Source organism: Chiloscyllium punctatum, chromosome 25, assembly GCF_047496795.1.
Source record: "Chiloscyllium punctatum isolate Juve2018m chromosome 25, sChiPun1.3, whole genome shotgun sequence".
NCBI classification, from domain to species: Eukaryota; Metazoa; Chordata; class Chondrichthyes; order Orectolobiformes; family Hemiscylliidae; genus Chiloscyllium; species Chiloscyllium punctatum.
Genome location: NC_092763.1, coordinates 49482456 through 49500937, shown reverse-complemented (window position 1 = coordinate 49500937; position 18482 = coordinate 49482456).

Sequence of the window (18482 nt, the reverse complement as noted above, 5' to 3'; positions counted from 1 at the left end):
TTCAGTAATGAAGAAAGTGATTTTCTTTGGAGAAGGGAAGGCTGAGGAGAATTGATAGAAATTTTCAAAATCATGAGGGATTTGGACATAGTAGATAGAGAGGAGTTGCTCCCATTTGTAAAAGGATTGAGATTAACAGCATAGATTTAAAGTAATTTACAAAATAAGCAAATAATTATGAGAAAAATACTTTTCCTCTGTCACCCTTCCAGGCAATGCAAGAACGCACTGGGGAAAAGGCAGCAGAATGGCACGAATTCAAAATACTCATTTAGAGACCTGGTAGAGACACAATGGACTGAATGGTCTCTGTCTGCACTGTGTGGGATCATGTTCAAATAATGACTGAAATCAGTTAGTGGCAAAAATAGCCTCTTTGTTCAGCAATCTCAGCACAAGTTTGAGGCGGCAATAGAATCCTGAAATACAGTTCTTACAAGAGCCCCTTTATACACAGTTCTTAAATATACAGAGGAGCCTCGATTTTCTGAAGGACACGGGCGGGGTGTATTTTGTTTGGCTAATTGAATGCCGGATAACGCAGTTTAGTGAAGCATCAGACCTGGTCGGATAATTCAAAATTTGGATAATTGAATGCCAGATAATCAAGGTTCCCCTGTATTTCAATTCCATTCTATGGTACATTAAATCTTTGGACCTCTAACCTGGGAGACAGGAGATGGGTTAAAATAAATGCTAAGTGTTACTTCTGATGGGATGAAAGGTGTCTGTCCCAGTTTGCATGCATAATCAAGAGGTGTCAGCTCTTTTGTCTTTTAAATTAGTAAATGTTAGTAAAAAACGAGTAAAGTTAAAAAATCGTAACAAAAGAATAAAGGATATTAAACTGTTTACTGCCTCTGTGTGGTGAGATGTATTTACTATTTGCTGGTATGAGTTTCATTCATTCATGCAATTTCATGTAAGTGATGTTTGTCAGTTAGTTTCGTAAAGGGATAATGGCCCAGTTAAAAGGTATTTAACAGGTACTTAATCTATTCAGGTCCAGGAAATGGTCAGTAAAGGCTAAGTAACATTATAATAGAACATAGAACATTACAGCACAGTGCAGCCCCTTCAGCCCTTGATGTTGAGCCATCCTGTGGAACCAATCTGAAGCCCATCGAACTGACACTATTCCATTATCATCCATATGTTTATCCAATGACCATTTAAATGTCCTTAAAGTTGATGAATCTACGACTGTTGCAGGCAGGGCATTCAACGCCCTTATTACTCTCTGAGTAAAGAAACTATCTCTGACATCTGAGTATGGATTAGAGTGGTGCTGGAAAAGCACAGCAGGTCAGGCAGTCTCCAAGGAGCAGGAAAATCGACGTTTTGGGCAAAAGCCCCTTACCCCTATTCCTGATGATGGGCTTTTGCCTGAAACGTCGATTTTCCTGCTCCTCGGATGCTGCCTGACCTGCTGTGCTTTTCCAGCACCCCTCTAATCCAAACTCGGGTTTCCAGCATCTGCAGTCCTTGTTTTTTACCTTTTTACCTATCTCTGACACGTGTCCTATATCTATCACCCCTCAATTTAAAGCTATGTCTCCTTGTACTATCCATCACTATCTGAGGAAAAAAGCTCTCACTGTCCACCCTATCTCACCCTCTGATTATCTTATATGTCACAATTAAGTGACCTCTCAACTTTCTTCTCGCTAACGAAAACAGCCTCAAGTCCCTCAGCCTTTTCTCATAAGACCTTACCTCCATATCATACAACATCCTGGTAAATCTCTGAACCTTTTCCAATGCTTCCACATCCTTCCTAGAATGCAGTGACCAGAACTGTATGCAATACTCCAAGTGCAGCCGTACCAGAGTTTTGTACAGCTGCAACATGACTCATGGTTCTGAAACTCAATCCCTCTACCAATAAAAGCTAACACATCGTATACCTTCTTAACAACCTTATTAACCTGGATGGCAACTCTCAGGGATCTATGTACATGGACACCGAGATCTCTCTGTTCATTTACACTATCAAGAACTTTACCATTAGCCCAGTATTCTTTATTCCTGTTGCTCCTTCCAAAGTGAATCACCTCATACCTTTCCACATTAAGCTCCATTTGCCACTATTCAGCCCAGCTCTGCAGCTTATCTATGTCCTTCTGTAACTTGCAACAGCCTTCGGCACTATCCACAAGTTCACCGACCTTAGTGTCATCCACAAATTTACTAATGCATCTTTTATGACCTTATCCAGGTCATTGATAAAAATGACAATGAGCAGTGGCCCCAAAACAGATCCTTGCGGTACACCACTAGTAACTGAACTCCAGGATGAACATTTCCCATCAATCATCGCCCTATGTCTTCTTTCAGCTAGCCATTTCTAATCCTAACTGCTAAATCACCCTCAATCCCATGCCTCCGTATTTTGTGTAATAGCCTACCGTGAGAACCTTATCAGACACCTTACTGAAATCCATAAACACATCAACCTTTTAACCTCATCCACCTGTTTAGTCACCTTCTCAAAGAACTCAATAAGGTTAGTGAGGCATGACCTACCCTTCATAAAACCATGTTGACTATCCCTAATCCCTAATCAACCAATTCCTTTCTAGATGATTACAATTCCTACCTCTGATAACCCTTTCCAACACTTTACCCACAACCGAAGTAAGGCTCACTGGTCTATAATTACCAGGGTTGTCTCTACTCCCCTTCTTGAACAAAGGGACAACATTTACTACCCTCCAGTCTTCTGGCACTATTCCTGTAGACAATGATGAAATAAAGATCAAAGCCAAAGGCTCTGCAATGTCCTCCCTGACTTCCCTGAGAATCCTAGGATAAATCCCATTCAGCCCAGGGGTCATCTATTTTCACATTTTTCAGAATTGCTAAGACTTTCTCCTTGTGAACTGCAATCCCATCTACTTTAATAGCCTGTACCTCACTATTCTCCTTGACATTGTCTTTTTCTCGTGTGAATACTGACAAAAATTATTCATTTAGCACTTCCCAATTTCCTCGGACTCCATGTACAACTTCCCACTACTGCCTTTGATTGGCCCTAATTTTAATCTCGTCATTCATTTATTCCTGATATACCTAAAGAAAGCTTTAGGGTTTTCCTTGAACCTATCTCCCCACGATTTCTCATGTACCCTCCCGGCTCTTAACTCTCTCTTTAGATCTTTCCTGGTTAATCTGTAACTCTCAAGTGTGCTAAATGAGCCTTCATGTCTTATCCTAACATAAGCCTTCTTCTTCCTCTTGATAAGAGATTCAACTTCTTTAGTAAACCACGGCTCCCTTGCTTGACCACTTCCTCCCTGCCTTACAGGTACATGCCTCTCAAGGACATGCAGTAGCTCCACATTTCAATTGTGCCCATCCCCTACAGTTTTCTTCCCCATCCTATGCATCTAAATTTTGCCTAATTACATCATAATTGCCTTTCCCCAGCTATAACTCTTGCCCTGCGGTATATATCTATCTCTTTCCATCACTAAAGTAAACATAACCGAATTGTGGTTACTATCACCAAAGTGCTAACTGACCTTCAAATCTAGCACCTGGCCGGGTTCATTACCCAGTACCAAGTCGAATGTGACCTCGCCCCTTGTTGGCCTGTCTACATACTGTGTCAAGAAACCCTCCTGCACACATTGGACAAAAACTGATCTATCTAAAGTACTCAAACTATAGTATTTTCCAGTCAATATTTGGAAAGTTAAAGTCCCCCATAACAACTACCCTGTTAGTCTCACTCCTATCCAGAATCATCTATGTTATCCTTTCCTCTAAATCTCTAGAACTACTCGGAGGCCTATAGAAAACACCCAACAGGGTGACCTCTCCCTTCCTGTTTCTAACCTCAGCAGACGGGTCCTCAAAAGTCCTTTCTGCCACCGTAATACAGTCCTTAACTAACAATGCCACACCTCCCCCTCTTTTGGCTTCTTCTCTGTTCTTACTGAAACATCTAAATCCCAGAACCTGCAACAACCAGTCCTGTCCATGTCTCTGAAATGGTCACAGCATGGAAGTCCCAGGTCCCAACACATGCTGCAAGTTCACCCACCTTATTACAGATGTTCCTGGTGTTGAACCACCACTTCAAAGCACCTTCCTGCTTGCCGGTGGATTCTTGCAACCTTGAAACCCTATTTTTGACCTCACTACTCTCAACCTCCTGGACACTGAAACTACAATTTAGGTTCCCATCCCCCTGCAGAATTACTTTAAACCCTCCCAAAGAGCATTAGCAAACTCCCTTCCTCCCTCCCCGGATATTGGTACCACTCTAGTTCAGGTGTAGACCATCCTGTTCGTAGAGGTCCCACCGACCCTAGAATGAGCCCCAATTATCCAGGTATCCAAAACGCTCCCTCTTGCACCATCCCTGGAGCCACATGTTCAATTCCTCTCTATATATATGGGGATGATATTGGTCTGTATGCTGATAAGGCGCGGACATGCAATAGTAGGTTTGAAAGGATTGTTTTTAATTTGGATACTACAGAACCATGGTTTTATGAATGAATCAATGAAACCATGCTATAGTAAATAATGGGTTACTAACGGGTTATGAGTGAATGAATGGGAACCCGGTATTCATGAATATAGCAAGCTGATGAGTGATTTAATAAAGGTAGCCATAACACAATATCTCACAGTCCTCCCTTCTGATTCTCCTGAGGCATCTAGAAGAGGTTGACACAATCCTTATCCCAGCTTACAGATTTTTAACAGTTTGGCAACTACATTTTACAAAAAGAGAACATGCACGGTTTAAATAACAATAACAAACATCATGGTGGTCAATCAATCTCTGGTCCCGCTGTATTATGAGACCTCCGTTTGATGTGGGAGGCGTCCTCTCCTTGGACCTTGACAGCGCTGGTATGGTCCTCCCCACTTCACATCTAAGGCTTCCTTGTGGGGCTTTTTCACAAGAACCCACTTGCCTGGTGCGGTGTCATGACCTCTCTCTGGTGGGACTTTCCAGGCAGCCAATACCTGTAAGGAAGCAGTATCTGACAGTAAGACAATAAGATGACATTCTGCAGCATAGTGAGAGTCTGTGTAAAAGTTGGCAGACTGATCCTCTGCTGCTCTGTAGGTTTCAGTCAGAACATGTAATTCTGTTGACCGTGTAGATGCTCCAATGTGTAGGCTTCCCAATGTCATGACAGTGCTGAATGTCTTGACAGTCCATTTGGTTTTCCTGTGATCTGTAATTAATATCCATTCCCTACTTGTCTTTTGCATGGGTGACATGGGCTGTTGGGGTGCTGTGGGTTTTCATCAAAGTCCCTTTTTCCTATTTGGTACAAAGTAGAGATGTTCTTGTAAAAGTCACAGGTTCCATTTTCATTAGCCCACAGTCATCCTTGTTTTTAATCCAGATCAGGTGGTCTTTTAGTTCTTTGTAGGATTCTGATGGACCATGTTACCTGTCCGTCATTGAAATGTAAAGAGGAATTCATGTGGGTGAGGATGTCCATTCCAAAACGTAGCTGGGCGACAGGTCCTACCCATATAGAGGTTACTAACTTGTGAGAGTTGAATTCAAGGTATATAGGTTTTGTCTGTTTAATTTCAATCTTGTCACTTTCTGCTCCATAAGTTGATCTCACTATCCCATATTGCAGGAGTTTAGTTTTGTACCTCTGATTTAGGCACGTCAATCCTATACCTGGGTCCAAAAGGCACTAAATGCCCAGATTGACTGCCCTCATGTTCACATACAGTCCATCTCCCCCCTGTTGACATAAAACCAGTAGGAGTGTAGAGGGGCAGGGGGCAGGCTGTTTCAGTTTTTTGTCACCTTTAGCAGCTCCTGCTGCTGCTGGATGGTTCGTTGTTTAAACTGTTCTAGGAGATTGGTGTTACTCCCAGCTTCCAGGGTCTCCTCTCCCTCATTGCTTATTAGGTGACTCCTCCCTTTTCCTTTTTGCCACCACCCTCCAGCCCAGTGGCCTTCCTTACCATGGAAGTGACATTTCCCTGGGCGCTTGTCTTGGGTCTTCCCAAGGTTACTGGAGGTCTGTTTCATTTGTACTGCCTGAAGGGCTTGCAATTCGGCACCCATATCTCAGTTGAGCTGATGGGCTCGGTCCACCAGGTCATAGTCATTATGCCCCCTCTGATCCCAGTCCGGTTTGGGGAGCTTTAACATTTTAGTGGGCTCAGGTTTAAGTCCAGTCACCAAAGCAGACTTCAGCGGGCCATAATTGCAACCCTTAAAATCACTGTCATCCTGCACATTTGGGCTCCTGCATATTCTTTCCAGGTCGTCCAAAACCTTTCTCTGGGTTTTTGACAGCAAGCTGTGCATTTTGACCAATTGGTCTTATGTGGGCGATACCCCTGTAACTAATGTTTAATTGCTGTCCAGCCATCTTGTAGCTCCTGCTCATACTTTCCAAGATCACCTCTGATTGCTTCATGGAGGCGATGTCCTTCTTCTTTAGTTACAATAACATTCAGAATCTGTACCCCGCCCCAGGGATATATACTCCCCTTAACCGGTCTAGGCTTTCCCATGTCTTGATTAGCCCCTTCTTTGGGTGAGGCATTTCTTTCGACCACCTATCTATATTCTCAGGGGTTGCAGGTGTATGCACAGTGTGCATTTCAGTCCATAGTACCAGAACATCCACCTCAGTGCCGTCCTCTAATCTCTGCCTGATCATTATTTCAATCTTTACTGCTCGAGTCCCTCTGGCTCCCAAGGGCAATAGCTTTGTTTTTCTGAATCACTTCCTGGATGTCTCAACTTGTCAGGTACAAATTCCATGTGGGCCTGGGAACCAGGGAAGAAACTGACAGGACTGTTAGCTCATCCTTCAATTTCTTGTTCTCTTTTCAAGCTCCTGATTTTTAAGGTGAGCCGTTTCCTATTTGGATCTTTCTTTCTGCATCTGTTCATGCATTGCTTTTAATTGCTCTTTAAGTTGGATTGCTTCATGATCATGGGCTGATCAGTACATGACTTCATTTCTCTGGTGAAATTGTCCCATTAACGCAAGGGACCATTTAATTCTGTCCTTATTTTTCTGTCGAGTGGTTTTTTTACCCCCAAACCCATCTCTTGGCATTGAGGCAACTAGACAAAACGGAGGACTGCAGATGCTGGAGATCAGAGCCTAGATTAGAGTGGTGCTGGAAAAGCACAGCAGGTCAGGCGGCATTTGAGGAGCAGGAAAATTGACGTTTTGGGCAAAAGCCCTTCATCAGGAATGAAGGGGTGGGATGAAGGTGATAGGTCAGAGAGGAGTGTGGAGTGGATAGGTGGAAAAGAAGTTAGGCCGGTAGGACAGGTCATGGGGACAGTGCTGAGCTGGAAGTTTGGAACTGGGGTGAGGTGGGGGAAGGGGAAATGAGGAAACTGGTAAAGTCCACACTAATGATGGGTTGAAGTGTTCCAAGGTGGAAGATGAGGCGTTCTTCCTTCAGGTGTCAGGTGGTGAGGGAAGCGGCGGTGAAGGAGGCCCAGGACCTCCATGTCCTTGGCAGAGTGGGAGGGGGAGTTGAAATGTTGGGCCACGGGCTGGTGTGGTTGATTGGTGCAGGTGTCCCAGAGATGTTCCCTAAAGCGCTCTGCTAAGAGGCGTCCAGTCTCCCCAATGTAGAGGAGACTGCATCGGGAGCAACGGATACAATAAATGATATTGGTGGATGTGAAGGTAAAACTTTGATGGATATGGAAGGCTACTTTAGGGCCTTGGATGGAGGTGAGGGAAGAGGTGTGGGCGCAAGTTTTGCAATTTCTGCGGTGGCAGGGGAAGGTGCCAGGACGGGAGGATGGGTTGTTGGGGGGCATGGACCCTGACCTGGTAGTCACGGAGGGAACGGTCTTTGCGGAAGGTAGAAAGGGGTGGGGAGGGAAATATATCCCTGGTGGTGGGGTCCGTTTGGAGGTGGCGGAAATGTTGGTGGATCATTTGGTTTATGCGAAGGTTGGTAGGGTGGAAGGTGAGCACCAGGGGGGGGGTCTGTCCTTGTTACAGTTGGAGGGGTGGGGTCTGAGGACAGAGGTGCGGGATGTGGATGAGATGCGTTGGAGGGCATCTTTAACCACGTGGGAAGGGAAATTGCATTCTCTAAAAAAAGAGGCCATCTGGTGTGTTCTGGAGGCCATCTGTGTGTAATGGAGATGGAGAGGTCCAGGAAGGGGAGGGAGGTGTCAGAGATGGTCCAGGTAAATTTAAGGTCAGGGTGGAATGTGTTGGTAAAGTTGATGAATTGCTTAACCTCCTCGCTGGAGCACGAGGTGGCGCCAATGCAGTCATCAATGTAGCGGAGGAAGAGGTGGGGATTGGTGCCAGTGCAACCACGGAAGATGGACTGTTCTACGTAGCCAACAAAGAGACAAGCATAGCTGGGCCCCATATGGGTGCCCATGGCTACCCCTTTGGTCTGGAGGAAGTGGGAGGATTCGAAGGAGAAATTTTTAAGGGTGCGGACCAGTTCGGCCAAACGAATGAGAGTGTCGGTGGAAGGGTACTGTTGGGAGAGGAAAATACGGAGGGCTTGGAGGCCCTGGTCATGACAGATGGAGATGTAGAGAGATTGGATATCCATGATGAAGATGAGGCATTGGGGGCTGGGGAAACGGAAGCCTTGGAGGAGGTGGAGGGCGTGGGTGGTGTCTCAAACGTATGTGGGGAGTTCCTGGACTAGGGGGGATAGGACAGTGTCGAGGTAGGTAGAGATGAGTTCAGTGGGGCAGGAGCATGCTGAGACAATGGGTCGGCCAGGGTGGTCAGGCTTGTGGATCTTGGGAAGGAGGTAGAACCGGGCAGTGCGGGGTTCCCAGACTATGAGGTTGGAAGCTATGGGTGGGAGATCTCCTGAGGTGATGAGGTTCTGTATGGTCTGGGAGATGATGATTTGATGATGGGGTTGGGGTCATGGTCGAGGGGGCAGTAGGAAGAGGTGTCCTTGAGTTGGTGTTTGGCTTCAGCGGTGTAGAGGTCAGTGCGCCAGACTACCACTGCGTCCCCTTTATCTGCTGGCTTGATGGTGAGGTTGGGATTGGAGCAGAGGGATTGGAGGGCTGCGCGTTGTGAGGGTGAGAGGTTGGAGTGGGGGAGGGGGTGTAGACAGTTGAGGCGGTTAATGTCCCGGTGGCAGTTGGAAATGAAAAGGTCGATGGCGGGTAATATGCCAGCATGGGGTGTCCGGTTGGATGGATTATGTTGGAGGCGACAGAAGTGGTCCTCGGAAGGTGGGCGGGAGTCCTGATTGTGAAAGTAAGCTCGGAGGCGGAGGTGGCGGAAGAAGTGTTCGATGTCACGGCATGTATTAAATTCATTGATGCGTGGACGGAGGGGGATGAAGCTGAGTCCTTTGCTGAGGACTGATCGTTTGTCTTCAGTGAGGGGGAGGTCTGGAGGGATGGTGAACACTCGGCAGGGCTGGGAGCTGGGATCTGGTGTGGGTGTGGAGCTGGGAGTGGGGATGGAGCCTGTAACTGGAGTGGGTGTGGTGATGGGGGAATGGGGGTATAGTCATGAGCAGGGCTGGTGTTCCCCTCAGGGTTCTGGAGGTGGGGATGATGACAATGGGATCTGCGGGGGACATGTCAGCAGAGTGCAGGTGAGTGGCGTTGGTGGGGGTGGAAGTGGTGGCAAACATGGCAGTGGGGTGGGCAGCAGTCACTGAGCATGTGACATCAGTGATGATATAGGGGCGGAAGTGATGTCACGTGTGATGCATGAGGAATAGTAAGGGGCGGAAGTGGCTGTGGAAGCAGCTATGTTGGGGGCAGAAGTGGTGTCACCCATCGCTGTAGGGATGGTGGCTGCAGCAGCCACACGACTCATGGTGTCCGAGCAGTTGCAGAGGCCGGGGGAGTCTACTGGAATGTTTGAGGAGTGCTGGTTAATAATAAGGATAAATTTCAGGTTCTGTGCTTTGGATGGAAGAATAGAGGAACTAAACATTACTTAAATGAGAAAGGAACTGCAGAAAACCGCAGCACTGAGAAATTTGAGGGTCTTCCTAAGTCCCAAAAAGCTAGCATACGAGTTCAATGAGTAATAGAGAAGGCAAATGGAATGTTGGCTTTTATTTCCAAGAACACTGTGAATAGCTTTGCTTCCCTTATCTAAGGAAAGATGTGCTGACATTGGAGGCAGTCCACAGAAGATTCATTACATCGATTGTGATTCTTGTGGCACTCCACTGGTCACAGGCCTCCAGTCTGAAAAACAACCCTCCACCACCACCCTCTGTCTTGTACCTTTGAGCCAGTTCTGTATCCAAATGGCTAGTTCTCCCTTTGTTCCGTGAGATCTAACCTTGCAATTCTGCTCTCCTTCCTATCGGAAAGATGTTGTGAAACTTGAAAGGATTCAGAAAAGATTTAGAAGGATGTTGCCAGGGTTGGAGGATTTGAGATACAGGGAGAGGCTGAATAGGCTGGGGCTGAGGCTGAGGGGTGACTATATATAGGGTTACAAAATTATGAGGGGCATGGATAGGATAAATAGACTCTCTGGGATGGGGGAGTCCAGAACTAGAGGGCATAGGTTTCGGGTGAGAGGGGAAACATATAAAAGGGACCTAAGGGGCAACTTTTTCACGCAGAGGTGATAGGTGTATGGAATCAGCTGCCAGAGGAAGTGGTGGAGACTAGTACAATTGCAACATTTAAAAGGCATTTGGATGGATATATGAATAGGAAGGGTTTGGAGGGATATGGGCTGGGTGCTGGCAGGTGGGACTACATTGAGTTGGGATATCTGGTCGGCACGGACGGGTTGGACTAAAGGGTCTGTTTCCATGCTGTACATCTCTATGACTCTCAATGTGGTAGTGTGTGGGACCAGAGGGCACAATCTCAGCGTAAGAGATTGTCCAGTTAGGACACAGACATGGTAGAAGCTCTTCCCTGCAGATGCTGGGTAATTAAATATATTTAATTACGTTTTGCAGATTTTTACTCAGGAAGGAAATCAGGGTTATGGGATAAGGCAGAAAAGCAGAAATGCACATTATTGGATCAGCCATAATCTCACTAAATGGTAGAGCAGACCTGATCGGCTGAATAGCCTTCTTCGACTCCTGCATCGTAGTGGGTTTTGGGTTTGGAAGTGGGCAGTTAGTTGAAATAAGGAGGTGGAACTGTGTTGACTGCATTTACAGGCTTTTGGATAACAGCACAGAGTAGAATGTAGATGGAAAATAACATTGGGTTGAGGATAAATCTTTGGGGGAACTTCAGAGGAAATAGTGTGGAAACAAGAAGTGACACCATTGCAAGTGATTCTCTGATTACAGATGCATTGATAGGAATGGAGTTGAGAGTGTGGTGCTGAAAAAGCACAGCAGGTCAGGCAGCATCCAAGAAGCAGGAAAATCGATATTTTGGGCAAAAGCCCTTCAACAGGAATGAGGCTGGGAGCCCTGGGGGTGGAGAGATATGTCGGAGGGGGATGGGGCGGGGGGGGGGAATGTAGTTGAGAGTGCAATAAGTGGATGGAAGTGTGAGTAAAGGTGATAGGTTGGAGGAGAGGATGGAGCGGATAGGTGGGAAGGAAGATGGACAAGGTGGGACAGGTCACGAGGGTGGTGCTGAGCTGGAAGGTTGGAACTGGGATAAGGTGGGAGGAGGAGAAATGAGGAAACTGGTGAACTCCACATTGATGTCATGGGATTGGAGGCGCCACACTCTCGACTCTAATCTCCAGCATCTGGAATCCGCACTTTTGCATAGTTGATAGAAATGGAGCCAAGTTAATGTAACCTTATCCAGATAGATGAAGGAGAGGTGATGGAGGAGGAATTTGTGGTCAAACATGCCAAAGGCTGCAAACAAATCAAAGGGAGTTGAGAAGTTATAGCTTATCTCCATGACAGTCACAAGGGGCACTATTTGTGACTTTTTGTTTGGCAATTTTGTACTATGGCAGGAATGGAAATCTAAATGGAGGGAATCAAACATTAAGTTCTGGGACAGAAATGGAAGGTTATTAGACAGGACAAAAGATTGCAGAGTTGTTTTTAAGATGGGTAAAGATGATAGATTTTTAAAAAAATGATGTGGAGGTGCCAGTGTTGAACAGGGGTGGATAAAGTTAAAAATCACACAATAAACCTGTTGCCTGTTGGACTATAGCCTGGTGTTATGTGATTTTTTAACTTGTAGATTTGAAAATGGGAGGGAAAGGGCATTATTTGAATAGATAGAAATGTTAGCTAGCTAGGAAATCAACTATGAAATTCAGCGCTTTAATGGACTAGTGGGCAGCATGGTGGCACAGTGGCACAGTGGTTAACACTGCTACCTCACAGCACCAGAGACCCAGGTTCAATTCCTGCCTCAGGCAACTGTCTGTGTGGAGTTTGCACATTCTCCCCATGTCTGTGTGGGTTTCCTCCGGGTGCTCTGGTTTCCTCCCACAGTCCAAAAATGTGTAGGTTAGGTGAATTGGCTGTGCTAAATTGCCCATAGTGTTAGGTGACGGTGTAAACGTAGGGGAACGGGTCTGGGTAGGTTGCTCTTCGGAGGGTCGGTGTGGACTTGTTGGTCCGAAGGGCCTGTTTCCACATTGTAAGTAATCTAAGTGCTGGTGTATATTTTGTTCCACAAATCCACACAACATAAGTTTCTGTACAATGGCAGATGCTTTATTATCGGACAGTCAGTGAGTGATTCTCAATGTCCCCAAAAATAGTCATATGTCTACTTGTGATGACACTTCTCCACAAATCTCTGCTCTACACACAAAGACAGTATCTTTTATAGGGATTAAACAAAAGGTTTATCAGTCACATGGTCGATTGTCATTACATGGTTTATGATAGGTAATTATGAATTTACAAAACCCGATGAATGTCAACGTCCTATGATAACTTGTGAATGGATTACAGGGACTGATTATCGTATTCTTCATGATCATGTGTTGATGGGAAGAGATTAAAACAGAAGGGTTTTGCTTGTTCTCAATGGGGGATTCACATACCTATCCTAATATGGAGGGGAAGCAAGATAATGGGAGCAGGAGGCAGTTTAACAGGTTTGTGGCCAATGCTATCAGTCTTGTCTAGGAAGGACAAATTCCTCTGAGGCTGCAGAAGAATCCACATGTGTGGCTCCACTAGGCTTCTGTGATATTGTAAGAGGACAGACTTCCAATTGATACTGCAGTGAGTCTTTGTGGCAGTGGCATGTTTAATCCTTGAGTCCCCAGTATGCCTTGAAAGAGAAGTAAAACATGGAACTGATCCCTTTGTGGCTTTCTAACTTCCTCATGAGGGGCAAGAGAAAATAAGATGGATCTCATGCACAAAATGTGCTTGGAGAGGAGGTAGGAGGAAAGCTGGAAAAAGATATTAGTTATGGATTAGGGCAGAGTAGGAAACATTATAAACATGAGATAGATTTAGAATAAAACTACTAGCAATTACTATTTGAAAATATGGGATCAATTGGTATGATCCCCATTTCTCTATCTCTGTTGTATCTGTTCTGCAAATGTCACTACCCACACCAGCATTTCTAAAGTGTCTTCCTTGTTCAACTGAGAAATCCTCACCAACAGGGCTCTTGACCATATCCAACTCACTTCCTTCTATTGTCAACCCTTCTCCTCCTCCCAGAACCTCAATACAATTTCTGAGACCTCACCTTCCAACCTAACAACTTAAGTAAGCTTTGCAGTCAAGAAGGACAGATCACATAGAACAAAGAACAAAGAACAAAGAAAATTACAGCACAGGAACAGACCCATTGGCCCTCCAAGCCTGTGCCAATCCCGATCATCTATCTAAACCTGTTGTCTATTTTCCAAGGATCGATATCCCTCTGCTCCCTGCCCATTCATGTATCTGTCTAGATACATCTTAAATGATGCTATCATGCCCACCTCCACCATCTCCACTGGAAACACATTCCAGGTACCCACTACCCTCTGCGTAAAGAATTTTCCACACATATTTCCCTTTAACTTTTCTGCTCTCACCTTGAACTCGTGACCCCTAATAACTGAGCCCCCCACTCTGGGAAAAAAAGTTTCTTGCTATCCATCCTTTCCATAGTTCTCATGATTTTGTAGACCTCAATCAGGTCCCCTCTCAACCTCTGTCTTTCTAATGAAAATGAACCTAACCTACTCAACCTCTCTTCATAGCTAGTGCCCTCCATACAGGTAACATCCTGGTGAACTTCCTCTGCACCCTCCAAAGCATCCACATCCTTCTAGAAATGTGGCGACAAGAAATGTACGCAGTATTTCAAATGTGGCTGAATCAAAGTCCTGTACAACTGTAACATGACCTGCTAACTCTTATACTCAATACCCCATCCAATGAAGGAAAACGTGCTTTCTTGACCACTCTATCGACTTGTGTTGCCACCTTCAGGGTACAATGGACCTGAACACCCAGATCTTTCTGTCATCAGTTTTCCCAGCGTGTTTCCATTTCCTATATAGTTCACTCTAGAATTGGATCTTCCAAAATTTATCACCTCACATTTGCCCGAATTGAACTCCATCTGCTATTTCTCTGCCCAACTCTCTAATCTGTCTATATTCTGCTGCATCCTCTGACAGGCCCATTCACTTTGCTACTCCACCAACATTAGTGTCACCTGCAAACTTGCTAATCAGACCACCTATACCTTCCTCCAGATCATTTATATCACAAACAACAGTGGTCCTAGCACGGGTTCCTGTGGAACACCACTGGTCACAGTTCTCAATTTTGAGAAACCTCCTTCCACTTCTGCTCACGGTCTTTGTTGCCCAGCCAGTTCTTTATCCATCTAGCCAGTACATCCTGGACCCAACACAACTTCACATTCTCCATTAGCCTGCCAAGGGGAACCTTATCAAACGCCTTACTGAAGTCCATGTATATGACATGTATAGTCCTTCCCTCATCAATCAACTTTGTCACTTCCTCAAAGAATTCTATTAAGTTGGTATACATGAGCTTCCTGCACAAAACCATTTTGCCTATCACTGATAAGCCCACTTGCTTCCAAATATAAATAGATCCTATCCCTCAGTATCTTTTCCAGCAGCTTCCCTACCACTGACACCAAGCTCACCTGTCTATAATTACCCAGATCATCCTTGCTACCCCTCTTAAATAAGGGGGCAACATTAGCGATTCTCCTGTCCTCTGGGACCTCATCCATGTTCAAGGATGCTGTAAAGATATCTCTTAAGGCCCCAGCTATTTCCCCTCTCACTTACCTCAGTAAACTTAATGCCTTTTAGAGTACCCAACATATATTCCCTCCTTATTCAGACTTGACCTAGAGTAATCAAACCTCTATTCCTAACCTCAACATCCATCATGTCACTCTCCTAAGTGAATACCATGTAAAGTACTCATTAAGAATCTCACCTATTTTTTTCTGACTCCATGCAAAACTTTCCTCCTTTGTTCTTGAGTGAGCCAACCCTTTCTCTCCAATTACCCTATTGCTCCTTTTCTATGAATAAAAGGCTTTGGGATTTTCCTTAATGCTGTTTGCTAAAGGTATGTCATGACCCCTTTTTACCCTCTTAATTCCTTGTTTCAGATTGTTCCTACTTTCCCAATATTCTTCCAAAGGTTCATCTGCTTTCTGTCGCCTAGATCTTACGTATCCTTCCTTTCTCCTCTTAGCTAGTCTCATAATTTCACTTGTCATCCATAGTTCCCTAATCTTGAATTTCTATCTCTCATTTTCACAGGCACATATCTGTTCTGCACACTAATCAACCTCTCTTTAAAAGCCTCCTACATATCAAATGTGAATTTACCCTCAAACAGCTGCTCCCAATCCACATTCCCCACCACTTTCTGAATTTTGCTATAGTTGGCCTTCCCCCAATTTAGTACTCTCGTCTTTGTCCATGAATATTCTAAAACTTATGGAGTTGTGATCACTATTACCAAAATAATCCCCTACTGAAACTTCAACCACCTGACCGGGCTCATACTCCAACACCAGGTCCAGCATGGCCCCTTCCCAAGTTGGACTATTTACATACTGCTCTATAAAACCCTCCAGATACTCCTTACAAATTCTACTCAATCTAAATCTCTAACACTAAGTGAATCCCAATCAATGTCGGGAAAATTAAAATCTCCCATCACTACCATCCTGTTGCTCCTACATGTTTCCATAATCTGTTTACATATTTGTACCTCCATCTCACATTCACTGCTGGCAGGCCTGTAGTATGACCCCAACCTTGTTACCGCACCCTTCCTATGTTTCAGCTCTGCCCGTATTGCTTCACTGCTCAAGTCCTCCATGGTGTCCTCCTTCAGCACAGCTGAGATATCCTCTCTGACCAGTAATGCAACTCCTCCACCACTTTTACCTCCCTCTCTATCCCACCAGAAACACATATGTCCTGGGATATTTAGTAGCCAAACTTACTCTTCCCTCAATCACACCCAAAGTGAGAGACAGCCCAAGTGAGTATGTAATTTGGGGATTTTTACAGGTAGCATGGGAATTTGAAGTAGAAGGCGTTTTTTCTTGTTTCTTGGTTCATAGTTTTTAAAGGTTCTTTAACAGGATAAACTGATCCAGAATCAGGGGTCCGATACAAAACAGTGACAAATAGGGAAACCTTAAGTTCATTGGTTGGTAACAGCCATTAATTTGACTGTTAAAAGTTACTTTCCAATTGAAAACTATAAATATTTCTATTTAGTTCTATAAACTAAAGAACAGTAGGAAATTTTGCAAAAACAGTTTAATAAAATATCCCGTACCAGCTGGGGAGTTGGTGGACCCCATAGTGGATCATAATGACCACATCTTAGCAAATGTTGTTTGCTTGAGGAACTCTGACTTAAGAGTTGATGAGCTGGAGTCTGAAATTCAAACACATCAGGAAAGGTGAAAAACTATCTGGATGCACTGTTTCAGGAGGTAGTCACACCCCTTAGATTAACAAACTCAAATATGGTCAGTGGTCAGGGACAGGAAGGTGTGACCACGAACAAGGCAGGTAGTGGGATCCAGGAGATAGAGCTTCAGATGGGGGAACAGCAGATGCTAAGGACTCTCCTGTTGCAATTTACACTGTTTCTAGACCCATTTTTCGTTTACTTATGCCAATGGCACCCAAATTTGTTGTGTACCATCATCCTTTTTGACATTTCATAAGTCTCACCTTTCACATTAGCAGATTTTCACTTTGTTTCCCCCCATCCCCAACGCCAGCCTTCCACCCTAATTCCATATATTATGAAGCACCAAATCTCTATTTCCAGCTTTGGTGATTGTTCATCAATAAGATTGAGTAACTGCTGCTCTCTCCTGATGCTGCCTGCTGTGTCATGTCTTATAAATTTGAAGTGAGATGTGCAATCTGTAAGCAAAATTGAACTAATCTTTGTAACTTATAGGTTGCATCAGTTATTTTGCTTATGCTTAAAGTTTCAAGAGGCTTAAACCCAAGGTGCTCCTAAAACCAATCCTACATTGGTTCTTCCAGATCTGTTGGCTGTGTTAGCGCCTACGCAGGGAATGCCTGGTAGGGACATAATGTTCAGCTAGAACTTCCACAATATTTCTCATTCCAGCTCTTCCCATCACACCTTTGTCATGTTCCCAGCATAGTGCCTGGTGAATGCTTGTTTTTGACGACTGATGTCGTAATTACAACCTGCTGTCCCACAACTGAAGGGACCAAGCACTGACTTCAAGACAACAGTTGAAGCTAATAGTTTAAAAATTAAACATACACAAAATTTAAAAATAATAAAGACATTGATAACTAAAAAGACACAAACAGTACATTTTAAAATAAACAATTAGATACAAATTGATCAGTAATGGTCAAAGTTGAATTATGAACAGTTTGTAAGCATTTAATTTTGCCTAACGAACATACACAAGCGCATTCATAAATAACAGATTCAAGTAAATTAATAATTAACAACTGCTCACAAAGAAATTAAAAATAGTTAATGCCTAATTTAGTCAAACATGAGATTGATCTGACAAGCTGATACACATATTAACATGATGATACACCCAATCCTTTCTCTATCCACTATTCAAGCAGCATTGAGATCAGGTTCTATATACAATGTCTTTTGCTACAAGCTGACTGCATTCAAAAGGTAATGTTGATCCAATTTCTCTACCTCAGCTGGGGCTGAGGTCTTGAGATAGATTTTTAAAAAATATTTTGTGTAAAGCATTTTTAGCTGCATTGATTGTTTTACAAAAAAAACAAGTTAGAGATTGAGATTAAAAACCAATTGCCAACCACAAATGTTTATGTTTGAAACTTTTTAAATAATTGTTTATAACTCTTAAATATCTGAATGTTTACAAGATTTTCTTGTGATTCAGGAGAATGGAGGAGAGAAAATTAAGACTTATTAGGATTGGTACGGTCAAAAAAAAAGACAGGTGTTAAAGGTAAATATACAATTTTGATATATTAGAGAATGCTACAGTTGATGTTACATAAATGAATTTTCAAAATGTTTTTGACAAATAGATTCCTCAAGATGAAGCCCATGATATTAAAAAA